The sequence below is a fragment of the Arvicanthis niloticus genome, chromosome 11 (assembly GCF_011762505.2).
Source record: "Arvicanthis niloticus isolate mArvNil1 chromosome 11, mArvNil1.pat.X, whole genome shotgun sequence".
Taxonomy (NCBI): Eukaryota; Metazoa; Chordata; class Mammalia; order Rodentia; family Muridae; genus Arvicanthis; species Arvicanthis niloticus.
This window is the reverse complement of record NC_047668.1, coordinates 72,990,573-73,003,615: the sequence shown is the minus strand read 5'-3', so window position 1 is coordinate 73,003,615 and position 13,043 is coordinate 72,990,573. Positions and strand designations below refer to the sequence as shown.

Below are 13,043 nucleotides of genomic sequence, written 5' to 3'. Positions count from 1 at the left end.
GATAATAATATGTGACTTATCTATATATTAAAGTATACCAGATATATGATGAGGTAAGATCTTGTCTGATCTTTCCAGAATAGCTACCTGGAGATTATGTAGCCTGAGTTAGGCTCAAATTCAAGCTCCTTATGTATCACCATACCAAGTGTTCAGATTACAGATGTGTGTTACCAGGCCAACTAAGATATTTTTTTCCAACACAATTCACTTATTGCATCCTGTAGACAAATGATCACTAGTGTTTTGTTACAACTGGTTTCCTGAATTAAATATCAATAATTAATGAAATATAGGAGTTGAAATTTGGTGACAGTTGTGGCTTGTCCAGGTAGTAGAGATGCTCCACTCAGCTGGAGTAGTGAGGTTTTCTTTTGACCCTTGTTTCAAGGGCTCCACAGTACCATGGATTCAGCTAGAAAGGGCATGATCAAGTAGCCCAGGAAATTCCTTTATGAGACAGAAGCTCACCTCCTTGCCTAAGGATCCTGACTATACTGATAATATGATTGAAGCAAAGTCAGACAAGCAGCACCTCTTCACAAGATGGATACTCTATACACAATGAGATCCCAAATATAGAAATAAACATTCGGATCCACAAATTAGAGGACTTTCATGCCTAGATCCTGAACAGTCTTCTTCCCATCAAGCTTACTGTTTGCCTGAACATGAAGCTCCAGGGAGGGAGTGTTGTTCCTCTCGTGAAAGGAGGCACACACTGATCAGTTAAATAATGCCTACCTAGCAAACAAAACAGGGAATACAGCACTCTTTTCAAGGAAGAATTTTGGGACACAGGAAGGAATGGTAGCATTTCAGACCTCTAAAAATCAAGACAGACTTGGTCAGAGGAAAACTTCCCATGAAGTAGCCCCGTTGTAGACTCCTGGTTCAAACTACAAATATCTGTGAATCAAGAGCCAGAGCTGTTAATCCAATATTTCTTCAGGGCTGTAATGCTCATCAGAAGTAAAACTAAATCAGTCCTCTACCCCAACCTCCCCTCCTACTGAAGTCCCCCATCTTCAGGCTGGCCTGATCCTTATCTTCCCATAGCTTACCAATGAAAGAGAATCGGCCCTGAGCCCCCTTACAAAATGTGGGCCATGAGGCTCCTTTCATTCAGAAGTTTTAGGGAACTGGTCTTTGGTGGCTGTGGTCACAGTTTTATGGGATTCAGGGAATGTCACCACGGGCTTCTAGTCAGTTTTTTTTTTTCTCAACATTTTTCTCTTCAGCTACATCTAGCTCAGTCATTATGCAAAAGCAAATGGCCTATTACACAGTACTGAACATTCAGAATGTTTCTAAGAGTGATGCTGTGGCTATGACATTTGGCATGTTCAGTTGGACCATCCAACTCTGGTTTCAGTAGTCAGAATATTACTAATAAAGAGTGGCCTCAGGGACTCTGGCAGGTAAACATTCATGAAGTAGACAGGAACCCCAGAGAGGGTAATCCCAATGCCAATGAGGGAATTGATGATGTCACTGAAGAGGGGTACAGGCACCAGAAACAAGGAGCATATGCAGAGCACGATGGGGAAAAAAAGAGGCTCAGTTTAAAAGGTCGAGGCAAGTCGAGCTCTTTTCAATGAAGATAGACCAACCCAGCAACAGACAAGCCCACAAAGAACCAGTATCTGAAACTGAAGTAGTTGATGAGCAGGAAAACATTCTTCACAATGAAGTAGATAAGTGTCATCATGGTGCAGTTTAACAGCAAGGCAGGCATAGGTGTAAAGAACTCGATGTGGATCATGGACAGGAGCTTCAAGAGGTGGCCCGTGAAAAACAACCTTGATGAAGCAAAGGTAGATGCATTTAGGCCCTCAAAGCAGGACAGAGCAACAGCAATGCGGATGGTCCAACTGAACATGCCAAATGTCATAGCCACAGCATCACTCTTAGAAACATTCTGAATGTTCAGTACTGTGTAATAGGCCATGTTTGTCAGGATGTAGATGAGTGTCACAAATGGCATAGAAATCCCAATGGCCAAGGGCAAATTTCTTTCTGGGTTTTTGATGTCTTCTGTTACAAAATTAAGGGTATCCCAACCTGAGTAAGAGAAGAGAGCAGAAAAGAGGTCTCCCACATTCCATGAGGAACCTTTAAAGGTGTTCTGAAAGTGCTCAGTGTGTCTCTGACACAGTTTAACAAGGCCTATGATAATGATGGCAATGAGTGCCAGGACCTTGGCATGAGTGAATGTGTCTTGTACTCGTGTGCCCCACTTGACATAGGCACAGTTCACAAATGTCAGCAAACTTATGTAGGCAGCAGCAAGGAGACAGCAGGCCACATATACAGAATCACAGGTGCTGAAGGAGGGCTTGATGATATAGTTAGGAAAGGTGATATCAATGATGGCCTGACTGGTGAACTCAACAATTAGAAGTGAGACTCAAAGGCAGATAAAGGCAATGAAGCCCCTGAAGGCCTCCCATTCAGCATGGAGATCTCCTTCTTCAGCTGCATAGTTTCTGGAGACCCTTGAGAAGGTGAGCTGGCATCTTCTTTTACAGTTTGATTTTTGGCCTTGAGGAGAAGATGGTAGGTGGGTGTGGAACTCCCAAGCCCCCTGGCTTCCATGGTAAATGGTTCCTGTATGCCTGTGTTTACTGTGGCCTCTTCATATCCCAGAGCTGCTAGGATGCTCAGTTAAACTTCACTTCTTTACTTAAAAGAATTGACAAGTAATAATAATTGACAGATAATAATTAAGACCTTGCGGGCTCACTCAAGAACTTTCAGATCTTGAAGATGGACTTTGTTTTTTACATCCAGAAAAACTTGGGACATTCATTTTATAGATACTTCCTTGTTTAGGCAAGCAACATCGTTCACATTAAACAACCAGCTTCTTTTCTTTCCTGTGTGCATGTGGTCTCCTGATTTAATGACTGAATTTATGTAAGAATTCACAACCGAGTGGTCTCAAATGGCTGACAAGCAGGTAAGGAAATGTTCAACATCTTTAATCATCAGGGAAATGCAAATCAAAATGACCCTAAGATTCCACCTCACACCAATCAGAATGGCTTAGATCAAAAGTGCAGGTAACAGCAGATGTTGGCAAGGATTTGGAGAAAGACAGACATTCCACTATGCTGGTGGAACTGCTAGCTGGTACAACCACTCTGGAAATCAGTCTGGTGGTTCCTCAGAAAATTGGACATAGTATTTCCTGAGGATCTAGCTATACCACTTTTGGCCATAAATCCAAAAGATGCTCCAACATATAAGAAGGATACATTATCCACTATGTTTATAGCAGCCTTTATTTATAATATCCAGAACCTAGAAAAAACCCAGATGTCCTTCAACCATTGTCATTTCAACAGAGTAATGGATACAGAAAATGTGGCACATTTGCACAATGGAGTATTACTCAGCTATTAAAAATAATGAATTCATGAAATTTACAGGCAAATAAATGGATTAGAAAATATCATCCTGAGTGAGTTAACCAAGACACAAAAGAACACACGTGGTATGTACTCACTGATAAGTGGATATTAGCCCAAAACCTCACAATGCCCATGATATAACCTGCAGTCTATATGCAGCTTAGGAGGAAAAAAGACTAGGGTGTAGATGCTTCAGTTCTGCACTGATTAGAAAACAGGATGATTGTGGGAAGTGAAGGTATGGAGAAACTGGGATAAGGAGAGATGAGGGGATAAAAATAAGTGGGAGCAGTTCAGGTACTGAAGGTGACAGAAGAGAGGTACAGAATGTCAGGAAATGAAATAAAAATATGTAGTAGTATGAGATGAGAAACTGGGGGTATCTGCTTGAGGGTTTTAGTCACCAGGGAAGTGATAGGCTCCCAGGATCCAACAGAGATAACTTTAATGGAAATGAGTGCAGCAATGCGGAGATGGAACCAGTAGAGACCACCTCCAGTAGATAGACACCACCACCAATCAAGGGATGGGGCCATCCACCTATCTCAAAGTTTATCACCCAGAAATTTTCCTGTCCAAAGGAAATACAGGGACAAAAAATGGAGCAGAGACTGAAGGAAGGGCCATCATGGGACTGCCCCATCTGGGGATGCATCATGTCTGCAGATACCAAACCCTGACATTGTTGCTGTTGCCAACAGGTGTTTGATGACAGGAACCTGATGTTCCTAGTGAGATCTGCCATCAACTGACCAATGCAAATGTGGATGCTTGGAGCCAACCATCAGAATGATCTTAGGGAACTTGGTAGGGGAGCTGACAGAAGGACTAGAGGAGTGGAGAAGGGTTGAAACCCCATAGGAAGAACAATGTCAGCTGGCCGGACTACCCAGTGCTCCCAGGAAGTAGACCTTCAAAAAAGGGCTGTACAGGGAAGGATCCATGGCCCCAGATACATATGTAGCAGAAGATGGCCTTGTCTGACATCAATGGGAGAGGAGACCATCAGTCCTATGGAGGTTTGATGCCCCAGTGTGGAGGAATGCTGGAGCAGTGGGGCTAGTGAGGGTGAATGGTTGTGGGGCACCCTCATAGAGGCAAAAGGGAGGGGGGAGTTGCAGATGTGGGATAGGGGTTTGTGGAAAGGTAACTTGGAAGGGGGTTATCATTTGAGATGTAAATGAATAGAATGATTAATAAAAAGAAAAAGAAGGCTAGTTGCAACATTTGTTGTTTAGCCTCTGTAAGCTAGGAAAGTTCCATTTAAAATTAATTCCTCACTGAATCTCTCTGTAAGGCTGGACAAACCAAGGTCTTCTGGAGTCAACAGCTTTCTTTGAAGCTGTTCTGGAAGCAACTCATCTAAAGAAACTGCATAAATCATTCTGAGAAAGGATCAGGTATCCCAACATCCCCAAGTGTGGGTCCTGTAAGGGCTGCTTGCTTGGTTGTCATTTTCTGAAAACATGTAAGTTCTCACAAGTAATATATAGTTCTGTACCAACAATATATAGAATGTGCCTAGTGCAGAAATCAGTTTAAGACTCTTTGTTTTTTGCTTTGGCAGGAGAAAGACATCTGCCTCTCCCAAATTTGTTTGGATTGTATCCAAACTACCTACAACATCCAAAAGAATAATGTGACAAGTCCTGAGAACCCTGTAGCCAACAAGATTAATTGACTGTATATGGTCATTTAAATCTCAGCTAATCTAAGAGCAGTTTCTTTATAGAGGGATTAGCATATACATTACCTCTCTAGGTCTTTTAGATTTGCATTTTCTCTTGTCTGTAGTCATAACTTTTAGGGGGTCTCCCTCTATAAAATCTGAAAGTTATTATTTTGGATGGAATGCAGAGCCTTTTCCCTTTCCTATTGACACAAACATATCTCTAACAACATAATGTACTTCTTCTCCAACAATTTGAAGTATTCATAATGATAGACTGATCCAATCTAGCAGTCCCTTTTTTATTAAGGTCTATTCCACTTTTGGACTCACTCAAAGAGAATATATAATACTACCATTACTGTTGAACATATAACCATTTTTATGTTGATAAATCAAGACAATACAGAATGGAGCCCAAATTTTTCTCCTCTAGAGTGACATGTATTCATTATTGACTGAGACAGAATTTTGCTGTGTAGCAAGGACTGTGCTGGATTTACTTTGTAGATCAAGCTGGCCAAGAACTCATAAGAAACCTATCTGGCTCTGGCTCTGGCTCTGGCTCTGGCTCTGGCTCTGGCTCTGGCTCTGGCTCTGGCTCTGGCTCTGGCTCTGGCTCTGGCTCTGGCTCTGGCTCTGGCTCTGGCTCTGGCTCTGGCTCTGGCTCTGCTTTGGTTATCAAATCATACCAGCTTGTGCAAACAAAACTGGCTGAAGCATATTTTTAAGTATATTGCACCTCTTTAGAGGTTTGGGTTCTGTATTTTGTGTCAGGCTAAACTGCCAACAATTTTCTCTTGGGAGCCCCATATTCCAAGTTACATTCCAGAGCAATGTAACTCCCTACCTCATGTTAGCTCTCATGATCTGCCGTAAGTCTGCCTGGGGGAGCCCCACATTTGAGGATATTGGTTGGCTGCTCACAGTAGTATGACATTGTACCTCATGTTAGCTCTCAATAACTCTTGGCTGTGCATGGCATGCAGATTTCATGTTCCTCTCTCAGCCTCTCTCGTGTGGAGCTCCACTCCTAGTTATCAACCCTCAGCTCTAGGAAGCATGTACCCTGTTCCCCTAGTAATGCCTCTGCAATCTTGCAGGCCTTAGTGCATATCAGGGGCGCTCAGTGCCTCTGTGATCTTGCTGCTGCCTGGCCTAAGGAGGGGTTGGGCTGTGGCTACCTTTTCAGCTGCTGCCATGTCCTTTTTATGTTAAAGAGACAATGACTGTCCTACTCACTGGGGTTCTGTTTCGTAGGCATCAGAAGCCAATCTTAATCTGACTATTCCAGTCTTAGTCAGAGTTATGCATCTACTGAAGAGCAGTGCTTTTGAAGAGCCCAGACTTGCTTCTAAGCCTGGTGTCTCCAACTCATGGGCTCCATGCACTTGTGAGTTCTGGTTGAGGTAGTAGGTATCCAATGGCTGGGATGCCCTAAAGCCTCACTGCTGATGCCTGAGAGCAGAGGCTTTAGGGATGAGTTTCTGTGCAGTGATGCAGCATAGAATTGGCTCTTAAGAGCACCTGTACATTAGCTTGTTCTCTGACCCCTTGAAATCACAGGTTTCAACTAACGTGAGTTCTGACACTTATCCTGAACCACAAAAGGCTTGTAGAGAGAGAGAATAAAAAGCAATGTTGCTAAGGAAACATTTCTCCCAGCCTTTCCATCATTATGCCTGTTCTCTGAAATATCTGAAATCTCAATTTGGCTTATAAGTAAGTTTATAAGTAAATCCTTGTGTCACACTGGTTTCTCAAAATGTTTTGATTATTATTATTCTAGGGGTTAGCTACTCCCTCTTGTTGCCTTTAAATATCTATTAAAGGATTCTACCCTTTTTTACACAACACAAGACATTTTTTTATGGTAAAGATAATGGAAATATAAGAAGAATTTCTAAGGGTTCAGTTAAGTGAAAGTATCTTCATAAACATAGAAAATGGCATGATTGTAGAGTGTAGACATCAATTATAAACAGACTCAGTAACAAGAACTTATCAGGATTTTTTATGAAAACCTAACACAGATAAGATAAATGTAAAGTTCACTTTTTAAAATATTTCAGAAAAAAGAAAACACTAAGTGTATACAATTTTAATAGCAAAATATGAAAGAGAATGTTCCTGAAAGTCGTTACCAAAGTATATGTGTGAGAAGCCTTCTGTTTTCTTGCCCTGTGGACACTGTACAGGTAGTCGGTTCACATCCTCACTGCGGTTTCTTTCACATTTAAATTCAGCTGAATTTTGACCTTCAAGAAAAATCACTAATGCACCTAATATTTGATTTGTGGATTTCATAATCTTTTTTTTTAGATTGAAAGTCATTCCAGGATTATCTAAATGTAGTCACTATAGATTAAATAATGAGTCATAATGGCCTGCCTTATCAGAAAGCAAAGAAAATATGTGAAATCAACTGCTACTCTATTTCAGTAAAATAAAACTTTGGTTATCAGCTAGCCTGAAACACTGAGATCAATTAATCAATTACAACCTTTACCTGATGAAAGTGAAATTTAATTGGTCTCAACTGATGCATCATTACATTGTAAAGCTTTTCAGAGCAACTTATACTAATGGTTTCTAAATGAGAAATAAACTTAAAAATAAAATATAACAAGCTATTTTAGATTTAACCAATTTCAATTTGAAATACACATGGTATAAAAAATTCTCTCTCTCTCTCTCTCTCTCTCTCTCTCTCTCTTCCTCTCTCTCTCTCTATATATGTATATATATATGTATAAATATATATATACTATATACATATACTAAAATACATATGTAAACATAAATATGTTTAACATATTTAAATATATTTGATATACATAGATATATTTACATATAAGTATAATATATAATTACAAAATATATGTGTATATTTAGTAGTATATATTTACATATACATATTTTTGAAAGTTTTCAATCACACTTGTAAAGAAATATTTTAACTGTTATCTTTTAGCTAAGTCACTCTGAACATCACACATAATAAAGGTATATATTTTTAAATGTACAGGCCACTGAAGTTTTTTTTAACATATTTTTACTTCTTTGGGACAGAAAAAATATTTTTATCTTTTTTCACCACTGAAATCTTAATAATTGCTCTAAAACGAGGTTCTCATGGGTCTCTGAACATCTTAGGCTGCCATTACCACACATTTTGTACAGTCTGCTTCACAGACTCTATTGCTTCTCCCCAAATCACAGTCTCTTTCTATTTCTCCCTGAAGTCCTGCCAACCTTTATGGTGAAGACATCCTGATTTTGAGGGAGCAAAGAATGCCATGCATTGGTCATACACATCATCACTGTTTGTTAAGGTACACTGTGTGGTTTCTTACTATTTTTCTGTGCATATTTCTATACAAATACACTGACACACAGACACACACACTCTATTGATATATATTCAGTTGTATAAATATATTCAATTATATATGCACATATATTCAGTTTATAAGTAAGCATATATGTTTTTGTATAGAGATATGCATGTATTCCATTTCTATTACTTTCCTTGATTCTAAGGCATAATTATCTAGTGACAATGACAGGTGTATTTTTATTCACAAAAATAATTAGAATCAAAAGAGTTCAACAGCATTTCTACATCTTCATGAGTTCCCAGTAGATAGGTTTCTTGACCTATCTGATATGCTGGTAGCATTTGACATAAGAATATTTTCTGTAAAAACACAAATTAAAGCATAGAATTTGGATAACAGAAGGGACATATTTATGTGAAAGTGTATTGCACAAGATTCTTTTTAATGTCAAGAGTATGTTTAGAAAAATAAATTTTATGAAATGAGTTAAAAGTCAAGTAAGAAATGAATTACTTGTGGGATTAAAGATAAACAAAATAAGAAAAAAAATAAATGTAAAATACATCAGAAGTGTCAGATCTTAAAGAACTTCAGAGAGACAATAAAAATTAGGATTTTAATAATTACATAGAAATCTAAAATAAAAAGTGTCATCAAATCTCCAAGCCTGGAAAAATCCAAGTTCACCACTATCAATTATTACATTTTTTTTTTTTTTTTTGCATAGGAAAGATTAAAAGCAGGACCTTGACATTTGACACAATTGGTCTTCCCAGTTGTCTTCTTGAACTACTTTAAGTACTGAGTCTCATTAAATTGCGAAGCTGGGCTTAAATTTATACTGTGCCCCATGCACACTGTTCCCTTCAACTAAAGACAGTTTTACCTCAGTCTTCTGAGCAGCTACGATTACAGTTCTTTGCCATTGTATTTTTTGTTGTTTTTGTTTTGTTTGTTTTATTTTTTGTCAGTTTGTTGTTGTTTGTGCTATTTTATTTGATTTGATTTGTTTTGATGTGTGTGTGTGTGTGTATGTGTGTGTGTGTGTGTATGTGTGTGTGTGTGTGTGTGTGTGTGTGTGTGTGTGTGTGTGTGTGTGTGTGTCTTTTCCAAAATATACTTTCTCTGAAACTTACTTTGAGATCAGACTGGCCTCAGACTTACAGAGACCCATCTGCCTAGTATTCTGCCATGCTGGAAGTAATGGCACGTGACATTATGTCTGGATGACTCTGATCAATTCAAATTGTTTATTCTTAACCTTCATACCTTCATTCCTTTTTTGCTATTATCTATCTATCTATCTATCTATCTATCTATCTATCTATCTATCTATCTATCTATTTTGGTAATAAAGTTTCATGAACCCACCCTGTCTTGATACACGCAATTGACTGAATCTTGGCTTGAGACTTCTGTGTGAACGTCTCAGTTTCCCTTGAATAACAATAGCATGCATGTACATGAAACTTTATATCTGTTTTTTGACATTATTTTCCTTGACTAGAACATTATTTTAAATAAAAATTAAAGTAGGATCAAAGTTCTAAACTTCAGCTTTCAACCCATGATAGCTAAAAACAAAGATGAAAGTGGTTTGTTAGGTTTCTGGGATGAATCCTTTATGATCTTCATAATATTTTGGTTGTTTACCTCTGATTTTTTTCTCCAACAGCTCACTGATGAAAAGTTTGACTAATTCCTAAGAGTTATAGAATTTAAAGTCACTATTTATCTATTCTGTTGTGACCTAATCAGTCCTTGGTACATATTGACTTACTCATCATGCTTTTATAATGATTCACAATCACTATATGATAAAGTAAGGAATGGTGATTGCAGTAGTTGTAGTGGTAGTGGTGGTAGTGGGAAAAGAACCAGCTCCTGGTTTTGTTGATACTTTGTATAGTTCTTTCTGTCTCTACTTTGTTGATTTCAGCCCTATGTTTATTTCCTACCCTCTACTTCTCTTGGGTGTATTTGCTTCTTTTTGTTCTAGAACATTCAGGTGTGCTGTTAAGTTGCTAGTGTATGCTCTCTCCAGTTTCTTTTTGTAGATACATAGAGCTATGAGTTTTCCTTTTAGCACTGCTTTCATTATGTCCCAAAAGTTTTGCTATCATGAGCCTTTATTTTCATTAAATTCTAAAAAGTCTTTGATTTCTTTATTTCTTCCTTTACTAAGTCATCATTGAGTAGAGTGTTGTTCAGTTTTCACATGTATGTGGGCTTTCTATTGTTTTTATTATTATTGAAAACCAGCCTTAGTCCATGGTGATCTGATAGGAGGCAGAGGATTATTTCAATATTTTTTTTTATTTGTTGAGGCCTGTTTTGTGACCAGTTATATGGTCTATTTTGGAGACTGTACCATGAGGTGCTGATAAAAAGGCATACCCTTAGGGCTGGAGAGATGGCTCAGTGATTAAGAGAGCTGACTACTCTTCCAGAGGTCCTGAGTTCAATTCCCAGCAACCACATGGTGGCTCACAACCATCTGTAATGGGATCTGATGACCTCTTCTGGTGTGTCTGAAGACAGTGACAGTGTACTCATATACATAAAATAAACAATTTTTTTTTAAAAAAAAAAGGTATACTCTTTTGCTTTAAGATGAAATGTTCTATAAATATCTCTTAAATCCATTTGGTTCATAACTTCTGTTACTTTCACTCTGTCTTGGTTTAGTTTCTGTCCATGATCTGTCTATTAATGAGGGTGGGGTATTGAAGTCCCCCACTATTATTGTGTTAGGTGCAATGTGTGCTTTGAGCTTTAGTAAAGCTTCTTTTATGAATGTGAGAGCCCTTGCATTTGGAGCATAAATGTTCAAAATTAAGAGTTCATCTTCAGAGATTTTCTCTTTCATGAGTATGAAGTGTCCTGCCTTATCTTTTTTGAAAACTTTTAGTTAAAAGTGAATTTTATTCGCAATTAGAATGGCTACTCCAGCTTGTTTCTTGGGTGCACTTGCTTAGAAAATTGTTTTCCATCCTTTTACTGTGAAGGAGTGTCTGTCTTTGTCACTGAGGTGTGTTTCTTGTATGCAGCAAAATGCTTGGTCTTGTTTATGTATCCAGTATGTTAGTCTACATCTTTTTATTGGGGATTTGAGTCCATTGATGTTAAGAGATATTAAGGAAAAATGATTGTTGCTTCCTGTTATTTTTGTTATTAGAGTTGGAATTATTTTTGTGTAGCTATCTTCTTTTGTTTTTTTTTTTTTTCTTTTTTGGAAGTTTACTTCCCTGTTTTTTTTAGGTTGTAGTTTCCCTCCTTATGTTGGAGGTTTTTTTTTTTTTTTTTTTTTTTTTTTTTTTTTTTTTTTTTTTTTTTTTTTTTAATCTATTATCCTTTGTAAGACTTGATTTGTGGGGAGATACTGTATAAATTTAGTTTTGTCATGGAATATCTTGCTTTCTCCATTTATAGTGATTGAGAATTTTCCTGGATATAGTAGTCTGGGCTGGCATCTGTGTTCTGTTAGTGTCTGTATGATATCAGTCCAGGATATTCTTACTTTTATAGTATCTCGTGAGAAGTCTGATGTAATTTTTATAGGTCTGCCTTTATATGTTACGTGACTTTTTTTCCCTTACTGCTTTTAGTATTCTTTCTTTGTTTTGTGCATTTGATGTTTTGATTATTATGTGATGGTTGGAATTTCTTTTCTGGTCTAGTCTATTTGGAGTTCTGTAGGCTTCTTGTATGTTCATGGGCATCTTTTTCTTTAGGTTAAGAAAGTTTTCCTCTATAATTTTGTTGAAGATATTTACTGGCCCTTTGTTTGGGAATCTTCACTCCCATCTATACCTATTAACCTTAATATTTGTCTTCTCATTCTGTTGTGGATTTCCTGGATGTTTTGGGTTAGGAGCTTTTGGCATTTTGCATTTTCTTTAACAGTTATTTCAATGTTTTTCATGATCTTCTGCACATGAGATTCTCTCTTCTATCTCTTGTATTCTTTTGGTGATGCTTGAGTCTATGACTCCTCATCTCTTTCCTAGGTTTTCTATCTCCATGGTAGTCTCTGTTTGAGATTTCTTGTTTCTACTTCCATTTTTAGATTCTGGATGGTTTTGTTTAATTCCTTTGCCTGTTTGGTTGTGTTTTCTTGCACTTCTTTAAGGGATCTTTGTGTTTCCTCTTTAAGGGCTTCTACCTGTTTACCTGTATTATCCTGTATTTCTTTAAGGGACTTATTTATGTCCTTCTTAAAGTCTTTTATCATCATCATGAGAAGTGATTTTAATTCTGAATCCTGCTTCTCTGGTGTTATGGGGTCTCCAGGACTTGCTATGGTGGGAGAACTGGGTTCTGATGATGCCAGGTAACTTTGGTTCCTGTTGTTTATGTTCTTGCACTTGCCTTTCACCATCTGGTTATTTCTAGTGCTACTGTCACTGACTGGAGCCTGCCTTCCAGTTATCTTGTTTGTGTCAGAACTCCTCAGAGTTTATCTATCTCTGTGTTCCTGTGATCCTGTGATCCTGTGATCCTGTGATCCTGTGATCCTGTGATCCTGTGATCCTGTGATCCCAAGCTCCTGGGACTCAGGCTGCCTCTGGAACCCTAAAATCAGCTGCTCTGAGTACTGTAGTTTCTCTGCTGGTC

At 38.0% G+C, this 13,043-nt stretch overlaps 1 pseudogene; it reads right to left on the bottom strand.

Annotated features, from left to right (window-relative positions):
* Positions 1–1,206: 1,206 nt before the first annotated feature.
* LOC117716863 (Y+L amino acid transporter 2 pseudogene) overlaps positions 1,207–13,043 on the bottom strand; it is an 85,121-nt pseudogene continuing 73,284 nt past the window's right edge.